We start from the raw sequence: 17821 nt of genomic DNA, 5'->3' as shown, positions 1-17821 counted from the left end.
AGTGCATTCCATTAGTTGATTTCCAGTTGTTAATCCAACCTTATATTCCTGGGATGAATACCATTGGTCATGGAGTGCAATCCTTTTTTATGTGGCATTGTATTGTCTGCCTATGTTTGTTAAGGATGTTTTCATTTATGTTTATTGGTGATACTGGTCTCTGGTATTATTTTCTTGTGAGTCTTGCTCTGACTTTTATATTAGCAATGCCAGTTCTGTAAATGAGCTGGAAACTCTTGATTCCTCTCTTCTCGTCTGAAAGAGCTTTTGAAATATTTGATAGAATTCGCCAGTGAAGATATCTGGGCTTTGGCATTTCTTTGTGAGAAAGTTTTCAAATTACTGACTTAGTGTACAGTTCTATTCAGATTTTCTATGAGGAGGAGTCAGTTTTGGCAATTTCTATCTTTGTGTGAATCTGTCTATTTTATCTAAGTGGTCTAACTTACTGACTTGAGGTTTTTTAGAGTATTCACTTAAAATGCTTTTTAATTCCTAAAGGGTCATTAGTGATGATCTCTCTTTCATTCACAATTTTGGTAATTTCTCATAACCTCTGTTTTGACTGTTGGTCAAGAAAACAGACAGAGGCAGCAGATGGCTGTGACAGATTCTCTAGTGGGAAGACTTTGATCATACAGAGCTGACAAGCCAGACTGATGCCAGCAACACCAAAGGAGCTGCAAACCGATCTTGACAGGAAAGTCACTGACTCTGGATTGGGCTATGCTCAACCAGGGGTAGATGTCAGTGCTTCAAGGGCTATAAAAGAACCAGAAAAGAAGAGATTGCACCAATGCGAACTACTGAGTCCCATTTCTTTACACAAGAAAACACACTTTACAGCCTCAAACGGCCAACAATGCACAGGGAGATGTCCTCCTTAGGGGAAAACTTTGATAGAACATTGAAATGGTCAATTGAAACATTAGTTGTCTAAAAACTGCCAATCTAATTGTTGGGCAATTTATACCTCCATTAATGTGCTCACTGTCAACATGGGTGGGGCTGCAAGAGGGACTCCACTAGGTCACATCCTCTCTTTTTCCTGATGCATCAGGGCTATATTGTTGTGACTATACATACAATTCTTCCTAAGGTGAGAGGATGCTGGAGTAATGACTACACTTCACCTCAAATTTCTTTTTTCATATGTGATGCAGTGGTATCAGGAATAGGGATGCAAATAAAAGTGCCAGAAGCAGGAATTATCCCTAAGCAAAAAACTGTATTTTTACACCTTTATGTAAGATTTCCCAAGCAAATCAAGGATTGTGCTGTGCCTTCATTTCATCTGGCAAAGTTGAGATTAACAGTAAGTAGAGCTATGTAGCCTGGTGGTCAGATAGCCCCGACTAGTTGCTTATCTGTGTAACCTACTCTCTATGATCAAGAGTAGACTGAGGGAAGACATGCTAGAATACTATCGCTGCCTGCAGTCTAGGCCAGCACAGCAGCCAAACCTAATATCACTTCCAAAACTGGAAGAGACTGATATAAAGGGACAGAAGGAGGGATAGTGGCTGGGGTAAGTGAATAAATCAAAGGGTTATATAATGAGGAAAATTCAACATTAGCTTAACTCCTCAAAATGGTGTGAGCAAGAGAAGACATTGTCTCTTAGGTCAATTATACTGGATGCCTAAAAAGGTGAAGCCATATGTCCCTGAAACCATTCTTGTTTTTGGAACCTGGTAAGATTGATGTCTGCAAAGCTGAGTGACTTCATTCTGGGAGACATATTCATACAAGAGGATGATAAACTGGCCTAATTTTGAATGACTGAATGAGACTCTGATAATATGCCAGTACGTCTTTACTGTTATAATCCTTTTCCTATAAAAGATATGTGGTCAAAGAAAAGCACGTATTCTGAGGTATAACAAAAACATTTTGTCCTTTTCCGTGGTTTTTCCTAAAAACCTTAGACTCTTGAGTGATAAGAGTGAGGGCCTCAGGCTGCTTCCACTCATGGCAGAAGGCAAAGGGGATCTGCTTTGTGCAGAGATCAAATGGTGACAGAGGAACAGAGAGAGTAGGAAGGTGCCAAGCTCTTTTTAACAACTAGCTCTCCTGGAAACTAATAGAGCAACAATTCATTCACTCCCCAGAGAGGGCAGTATCTCTGTATTCATAAAAGATTAGCCCCCATGACCCAAACACCACCCATTAGGCCTCACGTCCAAAATTGGGGGTCACATTTTTAACATGAGGTATCAGGGGATAAATATTTATATCATTGCATCCTGTCCCTGGCCAGCCAAAGTTCAGGTTCTTCTCACATTGCAAAATACAATAATCTTCTCCCAATTGTCTCAAATGTGTTAGGTTATTCCAGCGTCAACTCAAAGTTCCAAAGTTCCAGCGTCATCTCATCTGAGATGGAAAGTAAGTTCTTATAGCTATAAGCCTGTAAAATTAACAAAAAATATTATTTACTTCTAAAATATTAATACAACAGTGGAAGAGACATTTCTTACATACTTCCTTTCCAAATGGAATAACTGGGCCAAAATAAATGAATGCAGTGTCCTCACAAGGCTGAACCTCATCATAGCGGACATTAAAACTCAAAACTCTAAAATAATCTCCTCTGACTCTATATCTTGAATCCTGAGCACACTGGCTGGTAAAAGCAGTGGGCTCACAATACCATTTGCAGCCCCACATCCATGGCTTTGCCGAACATAACCCATATAGCTGCTCTCGGGGGTGAAAATTGAATGCCTATGACTTTTCCAGGTTGAGGTTGCACATTGCCAGTGGCTCTACCATTTAATAGTCCTGGCAGGGGTCCTGCTCCTGCAGCTCCACTAGGAATTGTCCTGGATATTAAATTTCCCCCTTAAATATCAGTTTTATTTTCAGGCCATTTCTTTGCTCAAATATATGTGCATAGGCTATTACAAGCAACCAGGCCAAATCTGGAATGCTATGCTGCTTAGAAATTTCTTCCACCAGATACCTTTATACATCACTCTCAAGTTCAAAGTTCTACAGATCCCTAGAGAGGGGGCACAATGCCTCCAAGTTCTTTGCCAATTAATAACAAAAGTGGCCTTTTCTCTAGGTCCCAATAAGTTCCTCATCTCCATCTGAGACCTCATCGGCCTGGACTCTACTGTCCATATCACTATCAACATTTTGGTCACAACGACTTAACAAATCTCTAGAAAGTTTCCCTCATTTTCTTGTCTTCTGAACTCTCCGAACTCTTCCAATCTCTGCCTGTTACCCAGTTCCAAAGCCATTTCCACATTTTCAGCTACCTTTACAGCAATACCCAGCTCCTGGTACTGATTTTCTGAACTAGTTCATTCTCACACTGTTATAAAGAAATACCTGAGGCTGCATAATTTATAAAGCAAAGAGGTTTAAATTGGCTCATGGTTCTGCATTCTATACAGGAAGTATGATTCTGGCATCTGCTCTACTTATGAAACGGCCTCAGGAAACTTTCAATCATGCTGGAAGGTTAAGGGGAAGCAGGCATGACTTACATGCCTTGAGCAGGAGGGAGAGAGAGCAGAGAGGTGCCACACACTTTTAAACACCAGATCTTGTGAGAACTGTCACAAGAACAGCACCAAAGAGATGGTTCTAAACTATTCAAGAAGGAGCCATCCTCATGAGCCAATCACCTCCCATGAGGCGCCATCTCTAACACTGGGGATTGCAACCGAACATGAGATTTGGGTGGGGACACAGATCCAAACAATAACAGGGGTCATGATGGACGTGAGGGTGGGCTGGTCTCCCCACTTCTCACATGTCATCAGGGACGTAGACACATTTAGATGCCTTGGTATAAAGAGAAGCCAGAGTCCCTTAACATCACAAAGGGGAGGCATGAACAAAGTTTGCATCTCAGTCCCTCACAAGGCAGACTTAGAAAAAAATAGTTATGCACAAATTAGGTCAGTCATGGTAAGTGGTGACACTGAACAGTCCACCACACACTGAAAAATTCAAAGAATCTCCAGAGCCTAGTTTTATCCCCTCTGCCCCAACTCCTCCTTCACTTCAGGCCCTCTAAGGTGTCATTTTACAAGCCTTGAGAGACACATCAGAGCCCTGGGTACTGTCCCTGTTTGGGGTGGAATAAAAACAAAATCTGTTCAGAGCCCACAGGTGATGTGACTAAAGGAGGAATTGTGGGGTGGGTGAGCTCCCCCATGGGCTCCTGTCTACACTATCCCAATGATCTCAGGGATCACTCTCCCACCCCTACCACACTTACATGAAGCCTGAATACGGCTGCCTCCTGTTCCATCTGTGGAAAGAAAACAAACTGTGAGAGGCCAGGGAGGTGGCAGGGCCATGAGATCCCAGAGGAGTTTCCGGAACTGTGACTGTAGACCGAGGTCAGGATCAGGAAACCCAAGGGAAGAGGATGTGTTGAAGCTGGACCAATTGTCCTCCTGAGGTCTGTCCTCAGCAGGGACCTTCCCCTGACCTGTGACTGCTGGGAGCCAGGTTCCCACGACCCCAGTCAAGGTGATAAATTTGTCCTTCATTTTCACAGGTGCTTTACAAAAGAGTAAGTATTGATAGGGCCTCTGACCAGGGTAAATGTGTGTGGAGATGGTGCCTCACAACAAGGCAGGATACGAGCCAACTCCCATTATGGGGCTCGAAATCCACCAGTGGAAGAAAACTTAAAAGCTTACCCCTTTCCTACCCGGCCTCTTATTCCTCCACATCACAGCAGTGACCACAGCACCAAGAACAACCAGGCCAGCTACGATGCCCACAATGGGGATGGTGGGCTGGGAAGACAGCTCTAAGAAAGGAGGGGAACGTGAGGGGCCCTCACCCCCAGGCCTTAGCCCTGACTTTGCTGAAGGGCTCCAGAAGGACTCCTGCTTTCCCTGAGAAGAGACGTGACCCCACATTCGTCTCCTTACCCCATCTCAGTGTGAGGGGCTCTGGCAGGCCCTCATGTTGCACATGGCATGTGTATCTCCGCTTCTCTCAGGAAGTCACCACCATAGCTGCCCACTTTTAGAAGGTTCTGTACTCTGCAGGTCTGTCTCCACAAGCTCTGTGTCCTGAATTTGTTCTCCCCATTCAGCTTCTGGGTCAGTGTGATCTCCACAGGGTAGAAGCCCAAGGCCCAGAACCTCAGGGTGGCCTCATGGTCGGAGATAGGGTGCTGGGTCACGTTTGTCTTTGGGGTATCTGAGGGGAAGAGTCAGAAAATTCAGCCACTTTGCATTCTTCATGGGATACTCCAGCAGCACCCATGTGACCATCCTGAGAATGGACAGGACACCTGGGGTGGGGAAGGGAGCACAGAACCCAGACACCAGCCTGGACACAGGCACCTGGGTAATCTATTCCTTGGAAAGTTCTAGTGTCTGAGGCTAGAACAGAGATTTCTGGTCCTGAACTGAGGGAGGCCGAGGGGCTCAAAAAAACTGGAATCAGACCAACAGATACACGTTGAGTGTGAGGCACAGAACAAGGCCTGAGAGGAAAATTTCTGGTGCCCAAGCCTGTTGTGGGGTCAAAGGGAATCACGGATCAGTGTTCCAGGGATTGTCTTCCCTCCTTTCCCTCAGAGACTTCATCCTTTAATTGTCCCAGAGAGCAGGGCGAGCCCTCAGTCACTCTCTGGTGTAGGATCTGAAACCCAGGAGGACTCTTCTTCCTCAGGACAAGAGGGAGAGGGATATTTTAGAGTTGGTCTCATTTTCCTCCCCTTCTTTTGGAAGGTGGCTCGAGGAATCTGCAGGAGATCAGGGAGGCGCCCAGTGGCCGCTGGTACCCGCGCACTGCAGCGTCTCCTTCCCATTCTTAAGGCCTTTGCTGAGCCGCTCCGCTCACCTTCCCTGCAGGTAGGTTTTGAGGAGCTCTGCTTGTTCCTCAGCCAGGACATCTGAGCTGCCTTGTCCGCTGCGGTCCATCAGCACAGTTCCTGGTTTAGGACGAGGTAACCGTGCCATCGTAGGGTGTGTTCATACCCGCAGAGGAGGCTCCAGTCCGGGTCCAGGTCACAGCTGTGTATTGGAGGGTGTGAGACCCTGTCCCCGTGCCCGCGGTCAGCCCAGGCCACTGAGCCCAGCCTCCCTCCCTACCAATCCCCCGGGATTTGAGCCACAACTGAAAATGGAATTGGGTATAGACACCTGGGGCTCTTGTCGGGTCAAGGGTCTCCGCGAGGGTCTTGTGCTACAGCGGGTAGCACAATGTTGCTAACCCCTGAATTATCACGAATCTAATTTGTAGAAGAGGTGATTTTTGGCACCTTTATATATAAATGTGTGTGTCTAAATGCATTGCGATTAGACTCACAAAGCTAAGTTTCACTTTCCCAGACTATGTATGTGTGACTCTGGTCTGTTGTATTTTTACATTATCTTTATTTCATAGCCCTGAGTTTGTGTGTGTGAGTCCAAGACATCTCAATACAGACCTCAATGTGTTACCGTATATTGCCACCAGGAGCCTGTACAGAATTTAATCACCTCAAAATTGCAAGTGCTCAGTGCAGCCAAAGTGCCCTTCACCAGGGCTCGTGAACTCTTTATTTATCATTTATTATTTATTTATTTTTAGACAGGGTATCACTCTTACTCTGGCTGGAGTGCAGTGGCACGCTCATGACTCACTGAAGCCTCAACCTCCTGGGCTCATGCGATCAGTGCTCCACCCTCAGCCTCCCACGTTTCTGGCACCACAGGCCTGTGCAACCACTCCTGGCTAATTTTTCTAAAAAAATATCTGTAGAGATGAGGTCTCCCTATCTTGCTCTGACTGGTCTTGAACTCCTGGACTCATGCGATCCTCCCAGCTCAGCCTCCCAAAATGCTGGTATTATGGGTATAAGCCACAGTGGCTGGCCCATGCACCTGCCAATTTTTATGAATTATTCACATCTAAGCTTTGTGCATGTTTTATTGGGACACTTGATATCCTTTTTTAACCTGTTTAACATAGGGAGGCAATTCGTTTTTGGACAGTCCCACAGAACGTATTAAAGACCAAGGTGCAAATAACAGTGAGTCATGCTCTGTGGATAAATGCATTACAAATCTATAAAACATTGTTTTTAAGTCTGAGAATTCCATTGCTTTAGAATTCTTTCTCTCTGTTCCTTTACCTCACCTCCTGCTTCTCCAGCCCTTCTCTCTGTCTCTGTCATCCCACAGGCCCTCCTCTCCCCTTAGTCTCTATTACCCTTTCACTACTGAATTGTGGCCCTAGCTCTGTCCCCTCGCTTGCTGCTCATGACTGTTCTCCCCACAATGGTCAGCAGTCCTGCTAATGTGAGTCAGATTGTGTCATTTCTTCACTTAAAACACTTGAATGACTCCATCTCATTCTCAAGGAGCCTCTAGAATGGAAGGCACATGAGCACAAGGGCTTGGGTTGTTTTGATCAAAGTTGTGTCTGCAGCATATAAAAGCATATCTGGCACACAGTAGGCACTAAGTTAATTTTGTTGAATAAATGAATGAAATATGATTGTGTCAAAAATTGTGTCATACAAAAATCACAAAATGTAAAATGCAAAGCAAGTTAGGAAACATTTGGTTTTATGCAACTACTGTGCATATCAGTTCTCTAATTCATTCTAGTGGAGAAAATGTCATATGCTTAGCTGTTGAATCTGTTTATTGATTTTCTTTTTTAAATTATACTTTATGTTCTAGGGCACATTTGCACAACGTGCAGGTTTGTTACCTATGTATATATGTGCCATGTTAGTGTGCTGCACCCATTAACTCGTCATTTACATTAGGTATATCTCCTAATGCTATCCCTCCTCGCTCCCCCCATCCCACAACAGCCCCGGTGTGTGATGTTCCCCTTCCTGTGTCCAAGTGATCTCATTGTTCAATTCCCACCTATGAGTGAGAACATGCGGTGTTTTGGTTTTCTGTTCTTGAGATAGTTTGCTGAGAATGATGGTTTCCAGCTACATCCATGTCCCTACAAAGGACATGAACTCATCCTTTTTCATGGAGTCTGTTATTGATGGTCATTTGGGTTGGTTCCAAGTCTTTGCTATTGTGAATACTGCCGCAGTAAACATACGTGTGCATGTGTCTCTATAGCAGCATGATTTATAATCCTTTGGTATATACCCAGTAATGGGAAGACTGGGTCAAATTGTATTTCTAGTTCTAGATCCTTGAGGAATCGCCACACTGTCTTCCACAATGGTTGAACTAGTTTACAGTCCCACCAACAGTGTAAAAGTGTTCCTATGTCTCCACATTCTCTCCAGCACCTGTTGTTTCCTGACTTTTTAATGATCGCCATTCTAACTGGTGTGAGATGGTATCTCATTGTGGTTTTGATTTGCATTTCTCTGATGGCTAGTGATGATGAGCATTTTTTAATGGGTCTGTTGGCTGTATAAATGACTTCTTTTGAGAAGTGTCTGTTCATTTCCTTTGCCTACTTTTTGATGGGGTTGTTTTTTTCTTGTAAATTTGTTTGAGTTCTTTATAGGTTCTGGATATTAGCCCTTTGTCAGATGAGTAGATTGCAAAAATTTTCTCCCATTCTGTAGGTTGCCTGTTCACTCTGATGGTAGTTTCTTTTGCTGTGCGAAAGTTCTTTAGTTTAGTTAGATCCCATTTGTCAATTTTGGCTTTTGTTGCCATTGCTTTTGGTGTTTTACACATGAAGTCCTTGCCCATGCCCATGTCGTGAATGGTATTGCCTAGGTTTTCTTCTAGGGTTTTTATGGTTTTAGGTCTAACATTTAAGTCTCTAATCCATCTTGAATTAATTTTTGTATCAGGAGTAAGGAAGGGATCCAATTTCAGCTTTCTACTTATGGCTAGCAGTTTTCCCAGCACCATTTATTAAATACGGAATCCTTTTCCCATTTCTTGTTTTTGTCAGGTTTGTCAAAGATCAGATGGTTGTAGATGTGTGGTATTATTTCTGAGGGCTCTGTTCTGTTCCATTGGTCTATATCTCTGTTTTGGTACCAGTACCATGCTGTTTTGGTTACTGTAGACTTGTAGTATAGTTTGAAATCAGATAGCGTGATGCCTCCAGCTTTATTCTTTTGACTTAAGATTGTCTTGGCAATGCGGGCTTTTATTTTTGGTTCCATATGAACTTTAAAGTAGTTTTTTCCAATTCTGTGAAGAAAGTCATTGGTAGCTTGATGGGGATGGCATTGAATCTATCAATTACCTTGGGCAGTATGGCCATTTTCACGATGTTGATTCTTCCTATCCATGAGCATGGAATGTTTTTCCATTTGTTTGTGTCTTCTTTTATTTCATTGAGCAGCGGTTTGCAGTTCTCCTTGAAGAGGTGCTTTACATCCCTTGTAAGTTAGATTCCTAGGTATTTTATTCTCTTTGAAGCTATTGTGAATGGGAGTTCATTCATGATTTGGCTCTCTGTCTATTATTGGTGTATAAGAATGTTTGTGATTTTTGCACATTGATTTTGTATCCTGAAACTTTGCTGAAGTTGCTTATCAGCTTAAGGAGATTTGGGACAGAGACAATGGGGTTTTCTAAATATACAATCATGTCATCTGCAAACACGGACAATTTGACTTCTTCTTTTCCTAATTGAATACCCTTTATTTTTTTCTCTTGCCTGATTGCCCTGGCCAGAACTTCCAACACTATGTTGAATAGGAGTGATGAGAGAGGGCATCCGTGTTTTGTGCCAGTTTTTAAGGGGAATGCTTCCAGTTTTTGCCCATTCAGTATGATATTGGCTGTGGGTTTGTCATAAAAAGCTCTTATTATTTTGAGATACGTTCCATGAATACCGAATTTATTAAGAGTTTTTAGCATGAAGTGCTATTGAATTTTGTCAAAGGCCTTTTCTGCATCTATTGAGATAATCCTGTGGTTTTTGTCTTTGGTTCTGTTTATATGCTGGATTATGTTTACTGATTTGCATATGTTGAACCAGCCTTGCATCCCAGGGATGAAGCCCACTTGATCATGGTGGATAGCTTTTTGATGTGCTGCTGGATTCCCTTTGCCAGTATTTTATTGAAGATTTTTGCATCGATCTTCATCAGGGATATTGGTCTAAAATTCTCTTTCTTGTGTGTGTCTCTGCCAGGCTTTGGTATCAGGATGATGTTGGCCTCATAAAATGAGTTAGGGAGGATTCCCTCTCTTTCTATTGATTGGAATAGTTTCAGAAGGAATGGTACCAGCTCCTCCTTGTACCTCTGGTAGAATTTACATTTAAGGTTAATATTGTTATGTGTGAACTTGATCCTGTCATTATGACGTTGGCTGGTTATTTTGCTCATTAGTTGATGCAGTTTCTTCCTAGCATTGATGGTCTTTACATTTTGGCATGTTTTTGCAATGGTTGGTACAAGTTGTTCCTTTCCATGTTTAGTGCTTCCTCAGGAGCTCTTGTCGGGCAGGCCTGGTGGTGACAAAATCTCTCAGCATTTGCTTGTCTGTAAAGGATTTTATTTCACCTTCACTTATGAAACTTAGTTTGGCTGAATATGAAATTCTGAGTTGAAAATTATTTTCTTTAAGAATGTTGAATATTGGCCCCCAGTGTCTTCTGGCTTGGAGGTCCCCTGTTAGTTTGTTGGGCTTCCCTTTGTGGATGACCCAACCTTTCTCTCTGGCTGCCCTTAACATTTTTTCCTTCATTTCAACTTTGGTGAATCTGACAATTATGTGTCTTGGAGTTTCTCTTCTCGAGGAGTATCTTTGTGGCATTCTCTGTATTTCCTGAATTTGAATGTTGACCTATCTTGCTAGGTTGGGGAAGTTCTCCTGGATCATATCCTGCAGAGTGTTTTCCAGCTTGATTCCATTCTCCCCGTCACTTTCAGGTACACCAATCAGACATAGATTTGGTCTTTTCACATCATCCCATATTTCTTGGAGACTTTGTTCGTTCCTTTTTACTCTTTTTTCTCTAAACTTCTCTTCTTGCTTCATTTCATTCATTTGATCTTCAATCACTGATACTTTTTCTTCCAGTTGATCGAGTTGGTTACTGAAGCTTGTGCATTTGTCACGCAGTTCTCACGTCATGGTTTTCATCTCTATCAGGTCGTTTATGGACTTCTCTGCATTGGTTTTTCTAGTTAGCCATTCGTCAAATCTTTTTTCAAGGTTTTTAGTTTGTTTGCACTGGGTTCATAGTTCCTCCTTTAGCTCTGAGGAGGTTGATCGACTGAAGCCTTCTTCTCTCAACTCGTCAAAGTCATTCTCCATCCAGCTTTGTTCCGTTGCTGGCGAGGAGCTGCGTTCCTTTGGAGAGGCGGAGGCGCTCTGATCTTTTGAATTTCCAGCTTTTCTGCACTGCTTTTTCCCCATCTTTGTGGTTTTATCTACATTTGGTCTTTGATCATGGTGATGTACAGATGGGTTTTTGGTGTGGATGTCCTTTCTGTTTGTTAGTTTTCTTTCTAATAGTCAGGACCCTCAGCTGTAGGTCTGTTGGATTTTGCTTGAGGTCCACTCCAAACCCTGTTTACCTGAGGATCAGTAGTGGAGGCTCAGTTGGAAATGCAGAAATCACCCGTCTTCTGTGTCGCTCACGCTGGGAGCTGGAGGCTGGAGCTCTTCCTATTCAGCTATCTTGGCGCCCGGTCCTTTTATTAATTTTCTATTAGTGCATAACCAATTACCACAAACTTAGTGGCTTAAGACAGCACCCATTTATTTGTGTACATTTCCTTAATCAGAAATCCAGGCCAGGTTTGATAGATACTTTATTCAGGGTTTCGCAAAACTGTGTCCTCATCTTAAGGCTGGGATTCTCCCCCAAGCTTATATAGAGCTCGTTGGCAGAATTTGGTTTCTGGCCATTGTAGGACTAAGGTCCCTGTTTCCTTCGGGCTATCAGAGTAGACGGTGGGGAGGGCCTCTCATTCCTGTTGGCCACCAGTGTTCTTTCCCCATGATCCCTCCATTTTCAAAGCTCATGGTGGTGGAAATCCTTCACGCTGAATCCCTCTACACTGTGAGTCTCTATTCTCAGGAAGAACCCAGTCCTTTTCAGAGCTTACCTGATTAGGACAGTCCAAGCAGGATAATCCCCATCTTAAAGTCAACTGACTGGGGACCTGAAATCTATCTGCAAAACCCCTTCACAGCAGCACCTGCATTAGTGTCAACTGAGTAACTGGGGTAATGTGAATAACCAAGGGTGGTTATTGAGGTGTCATGATAGAATCAGCCTAGCATAGCATAGATCTTCCTTTTGTGTTTAAATAGAACATACAAGTTGAAGATCAAAAAATAGATCATTGTTAATGATAATAAACTATATCTTATATAGCGATGGAAATTATTCTAAAATATTAAAAGCAAATGATATGTTTAGTATCTTATAATGAATTTAGAGCAAATGAAAAAGTTCATTGATTCATCCTCTTTTGTGAAGCTGTATTAGTTATCTACTGCTGCATAACAAGTCACCTACAACTTAGCAGCTCAAATCAACAAATATTTTTCATCTCCCACAGTTTCCAATGGTCAGGAATCCAGGAGCGGTTTCTCTGAGTGCTTCTGGCTCAGGGCCTCTCACAAAGTTGCTGTCTAGTTGTCCTCCAGGGCAGAATCATCTGAGGGCTCAATTGGGACTGGGGATTCACAAGACACAAGAATCTCTCATGTGGCTATTGGAAGAGGTTTCAGCTTCTTATTGTTTGATCCCAGGATATCTCACTTCCTAGTCACATGGACCTTTCCACAGGCCTCCTTATGATATAGCAGCCAGCTTCTCCCAGGGCTCATGATCCCAGAGAAAGAGAGAACCACAGTGAGTCTTTTTTTTTTTGAGATGGACTGTCAACCTGTTCCCCAGGCTGGAGTGCAGTGGCTCGATCTTGGCTCACTGCAACCTCCGTCTTCCGAGTTCAAGCGATTCTCCTGCGTCAGCCTCCCAAGTAGCTGGGATTACAGACGCCCGTCACCACACCCAGCTAATTTTTGTATTTTTAGTAAAGATGGGGTTTCACCATTTTGGCCAGGCTCGTCTTGAGCTCCTGACCTCATGGCATACCTCAGCCTCCCAAAGTCATGGGATTATAGCCATGAGCCACCGTGCCCAGCCTTAGTGAGTCTTCTGTTCTACACCCAGAGTCACAAACTCTTATATCAGCATTACTCTATCATTTAGAAGTGAGTCATTAAGTCCAGGCCACACTCACAGGGGGGGAATGAAGCTGTACCTCTGGAAAGGAGGAGTATCAGAGAATTCATATACACGTTAAAAGCAAAATTAACATTATTGTTTCAGGATTTTTGTAAATCAAATACTTCTTATATTGGACTAATTTTCCCTAATACATTAAAATTATCTTTACTAAAGTAATGATTAAAAATTTGAGACAGAGAAAGGAGATACAACAATATCTCAGTTTTTTTTTGCAAATGCCTTTAGTATTAATGTTCTCTTTGATAAGTTGTAACAAAGTTGAGAAAATACAGTAGCTAGATCAAAGAATCCCAAGACTTCAGTGCCATACAATGATGCCTTTATAGTCATAACTACCTTTGTTTTTCCTCAGAAGTTTCTCATTCAGTTCAAAAATGCCCAAAATGCCAATTTTGTACTCAAGCATCTGCAAAAATATTTACCTAATCAGGGTGCTTTGCAGTTAGACAAATTTGAATCTCACATCTCTGTCTGTACAACTAGCTTAGCATCATGACAACAATTTGGTTTGATGTGGTAGGCAGAAATGGTTAACTCCAATCTAGGAGCAAGATTTTTCAATAATTGCTTATTCAGTGGGCATCCTCTGATCAGTTTAACATCTTTAGATGTGTAGAAGTGATTTGGACTCCAGTATGATTATGAAAAACACTGTTATTTTGTGCTTCTAACATTGCTTTAAAAGCAGCTCCTTTGTGTTTTCCATTCTTATTGCTATTTCATCACTAGTTATTCCTTTATGTCTTTTCATTTAATTTATTTTGCTCAACAATGTTTTTTTCTATTCTGTAAAAGTTTAATTCACTTGTATATGTGGTGAAATATGAGCAACATTCAAATTCTGAAATTCTTTGCAAGATACAATTGCCTTGCACATCAGAGTGAACATTGTATACCAGAAAATGTAGAGAGCAGCCAATTAGCCAAGGATCAAATGATCTATTTCTAGCCAAGGCTATTTTTCATGGCATCCTGGTCCTGTCTGTCACATGGCTCTTTACAATTGGCTGTGGCTTTGCTTTACTGTGAGTAGTTATCGCTAAGGATCCTTGCGATGAACTTCAATATTTTCTCTCCTCTTTCATTTCCAACTAATCAATCAGGAATGGCATGCAAGGTGAATTTTGAAAAATGACACCTTAAAGATTTGTGGGCCAGGAGCGGTGGCTCATGCTTGTAATCTCAGCATTTTGGGAGGCCGAAGTGGGCAGATCACCTGAGGTCAGGAATTCGAGACCAGCCTGGTCAACATGGTGAAACCCAGTCTCTACTAAAAATACACAAATTAGCTGGGTATTGTGGTGGGTGCCTGTAATGCTAGCTACTCGGGAGGCTGAGGCAGGAGAATCACTTAAACCCAGGAGGCGGAATTTGCAGTGAGCCGAGATCACACCACTGCACTCCAGCCTGGGTAATGAGAGCGAGACTCTTTCTCAGAAATAAATAAATAAATAAATATTTATGATCAAGTAACTAACTACCTGGACATCCCCTCCTAGCATAAGAAACAGAACCTATGAAGCCACTCTAGGCTGTTGTCCAATCCTATCCCCTGAAAGGAACCTCTGTCTTGAGTCTTGTATTTACCATTCCTTTGTATTGTCTCTAACGATTTTTACAATAAATATATATATACCCAAATCACTGTTTGACTTATTTTTTAAACTTCCCCGTAAAGAGAACTCCCACTATGTGTATTCTTCCGTGATGCGCGTTATGTGTAGTAGCATTATCTCTGATGTGGGAGAGTGTGTTCATTCATTTTTACTGCTAAAGTTTTACTTTTTACGAATATACCACAAGTTTGTTAACTCCCATTGATGTCAGGGGTGATTGTTTCCAGTTTTTGCCATAAACATTGGTGTACACGTCTCCTGGACACATAGCCAAGAATGTCCCCAGAGTGTATGTTCAGGAGGCAGACTGTGGGATTATATGGTGTATGGATGTTAATCATACTAGATAAGGCTAATTTGATTTCTCAAGTGCTTGTACCAAGAATGGGAACGAGCTCACGTTGCTCATGAGTTCTGAAAACATTCAATTGAAGGTGGAGATTAAATGTTAAAACCCACTGTCTTGGCTACGGAATCACCCTGGGCATTTTTTCATATTCTATTAATAACTTCTTCTTCTTTACTTTTATTCTATAATTTATGGCAATATACTTTTAGCATAAGATTCAAATAATGCTTCCTTTTAATCTAACCACATAGGGGTTTATGAACAAATGGAGGGAGGGAGTAAGCTCTGAGGGAGGAAAGGAGGAAAGAAGGAAGGAAGGACAGAGAAAGACAAAACAAGAATTTTCAAAAAAGAATAGGAGGAAAGGATTGGAAATAGCAAGTATGACTAACATTATTAAAATGCAAGGGATTAAAAGAGATGTAGATAATATCCATGGAATAATATAAACTTAAAGCCTTAATAGTTATTAACTACTGTGTCCCAAACTACCTCAAAATTTAGTGGCTTAATACAATAAATATCTGTGAACTCAAAGAGATACTACAAACACAGGCAAAATTGATTCTATGGGGGAGGCAGAGGTTGGATACAGATAAAGATTTTACAGGTTGACATAAATAAGAGTTATTGCTGTGAAGATGAAAGTGATTTTTAGTCCAAGCCCTTCAAGGAGCAGATGCCAAGATGAGCTTCAAGTCTGCAGAATTTTTTGAGGGGACACACCTGTAAGAGAATATGAGAAGCGAGCCAGAAATCCCTGGAAAAAGCGGCAGACCAAGATGCAAGTGTGCCCCCAAGTGCCGGACAGAAGGAGAGAAACTTGGTTCGATGCATCCTAGAGCACAGGCAGTCTAAGGACAGGTGAGCAAGGCCATGGAGGAGTCCTGGAGCCACAGTTCACCACCAGAGTTGTCCCCTGTCTCCCAGTAATGGCCTGCCTTAGTGTGCCTGCTGTGACCGGTCACTGGCTAGGAACAACTCATGGGAAGCAGGGATTCTGCACTAATCCTGCTGAGGATATTAGAGCACAGGAGCACAGCCTTGGGAGATTACCCAGGAGTATCACTCAATCCTTCCTTCTTGAGTGTTCTGGGCTCTTGAATATCAAACCTTCTCAGGGTCAGTTGCTGTATGATTCTGCTCACACTTAACAATAGGACAAGGGGAGCAAGGAGATCCCCATGTGGATCTCTTATGTCCACACACACTTCTCCTGCCCTCCTTGTGTGATAGCAGCCCTGTATCCTCCTCTTCTCACCTGCTTGAGTCTGGACACATACTATTCGAACATCCCTGAGGACAACCACAATGTGTAGTTCCATGGACTCTCATTTGTCCCCTTGCCAGGGTGTCCCCTTTGGGAAACCAGGACCTCCTACCCTACACAGTCCAGATTTTGGAGATGAGAAGTGCAAAATCACCCTGGTGGTGAATATAAGGGATGAGACATTGAGCCACACCTGTTTCAACTTCTTGGTTTTTGGACCCATGTATTCTTTTTTCTGAAAACACAGCACCATAGAGACATCTTTGATTAAATACGTGCAGCACATCCTGAAAGATGGCCCCCATTCCTCAGAGGGTTTCATCTAGGCTGGTACTAAGTTGTGTCTGTAGAGACCTGTCCATGACTCTGTGTGGCTGGCAGCCCCTGGGAGGTGCAGATGGTGATATGACCAGGGGATCCCATGGTCATGGCCCACGCTTCATCCCCTTCCCTCTGAGGTATGTCCCGCAGGCAAATAATGTACTGAAATTGTGAGCCAGTGGATCAGGACTGTCTATAGTGATGCTGGCTGAAGGTCTGAGAGCAGAGAGAAAAACCACACCACATTGAATAGGTGCCTTTCCCTGTGAGGATGAACCCTTGGCCCTTCCAGGATAGATGGGGCTCAAGCTATTCAACTTGTCACTTAGGGGCTAGTCAGTTACCTGAAGAAATAGTGCCCTCTCAGTGCCCATCATTGTCTGGAATGCTCATCAGCAGAGTATTCAGAGGAAGCAGCAGCTGGATGGGCCTTGGTAGCAGGGAGTCAGTGCTGTTGGACCCTTTGTAACCTCATCCCTGCCACTGTGGTTGCTCCACCTATGGGTCTTTCCTGTAAGGCCTGGGTTGATCCGTGATGCCGGCTGGCTAACTTCAATTTGTCTTCAATTTGTTTGGTTATTCAGGGCCACGTCAGAGCTGGGTGTTTTCTGTGGGTGTTAACATGGAATTGAGGCTCAACTCACATGGACCATTTGCATCTCATGATAGATGCCGCTGGGCCTATCCAATCTGTGATTCTGTGGGTCACATAGAAGCCAATACATTTGGGCACTTGGAATCATATCGTTGCTTGGTGTCCCATGATCAAGCATTCTCTTATTAGGGCCAGTAAGATGAAAAAAGTTGCCTCTAACAGGCAGCATATTTCTCTGTTGTGGATTCCATGGCCTTACTCCAGATCCCAGACCCTCCATTCTGACTCTCCCACTGATGCGTGGTTCAGCTCCATCCTGCATCTTTCCCCACACTGCCACCTCCAGCACCAGGGGTCTGAGGGATGGTGACTGACTGCACCACAGCCTGGGTCGGCTGCAGTGTCCTTTCCCGACCAGGCCCCACTCAAAACTGGCCTCCTCCTATATCACCCAGAGTGTGGGCCAAAGCAGTATACTTAGATGTAGAATGTGACATTGCCAGAACCCAGCGAGGCTCACCAGGCAGTGT

At 43.1% G+C, this 17821-nt stretch overlaps 2 long non-coding RNA genes and 1 pseudogene across 2 annotated transcripts in view; 1 reads left to right on the top strand and 2 right to left on the bottom strand.

Annotated features, from left to right (window-relative positions):
• Positions 1–825: 825 nt before the first annotated feature.
• Positions 826–6847, bottom strand: LOC117088439. The gene is made up of 3 exons (XR_004439227.1): positions 6837–6847; positions 4241–4247; positions 826–973 (listed from the first exon to the last, which is right to left on the bottom strand). It is a non-coding gene; the product is annotated as an uncharacterized LOC117088439 (long non-coding RNA).
• Positions 5084–17821, top strand: part of LOC117088430 — a 39958-nt gene continuing 27220 nt past the window's right edge. The window contains exon 1 of the long non-coding RNA XR_004439214.1: positions 5084–5840. This is a non-coding gene — a long non-coding RNA (uncharacterized LOC117088430). The remainder of the gene's footprint in view (positions 5841–17821) is intronic.
• The window catches only part of LOC117088389, a 43783-nt pseudogene continuing 39058 nt past the window's right edge, over positions 13097–17821 (bottom strand).

This window comes from Trachypithecus francoisi, unplaced genomic scaffold (genome assembly GCF_009764315.1).
Source record: "Trachypithecus francoisi isolate TF-2019V2 unplaced genomic scaffold, Tfra_2.0 Lachesis_group10, whole genome shotgun sequence".
Taxonomy (NCBI): domain Eukaryota; kingdom Metazoa; phylum Chordata; class Mammalia; order Primates; family Cercopithecidae; genus Trachypithecus; species Trachypithecus francoisi.
This window is presented reverse-complemented; position numbering and strand designations above follow the sequence as displayed.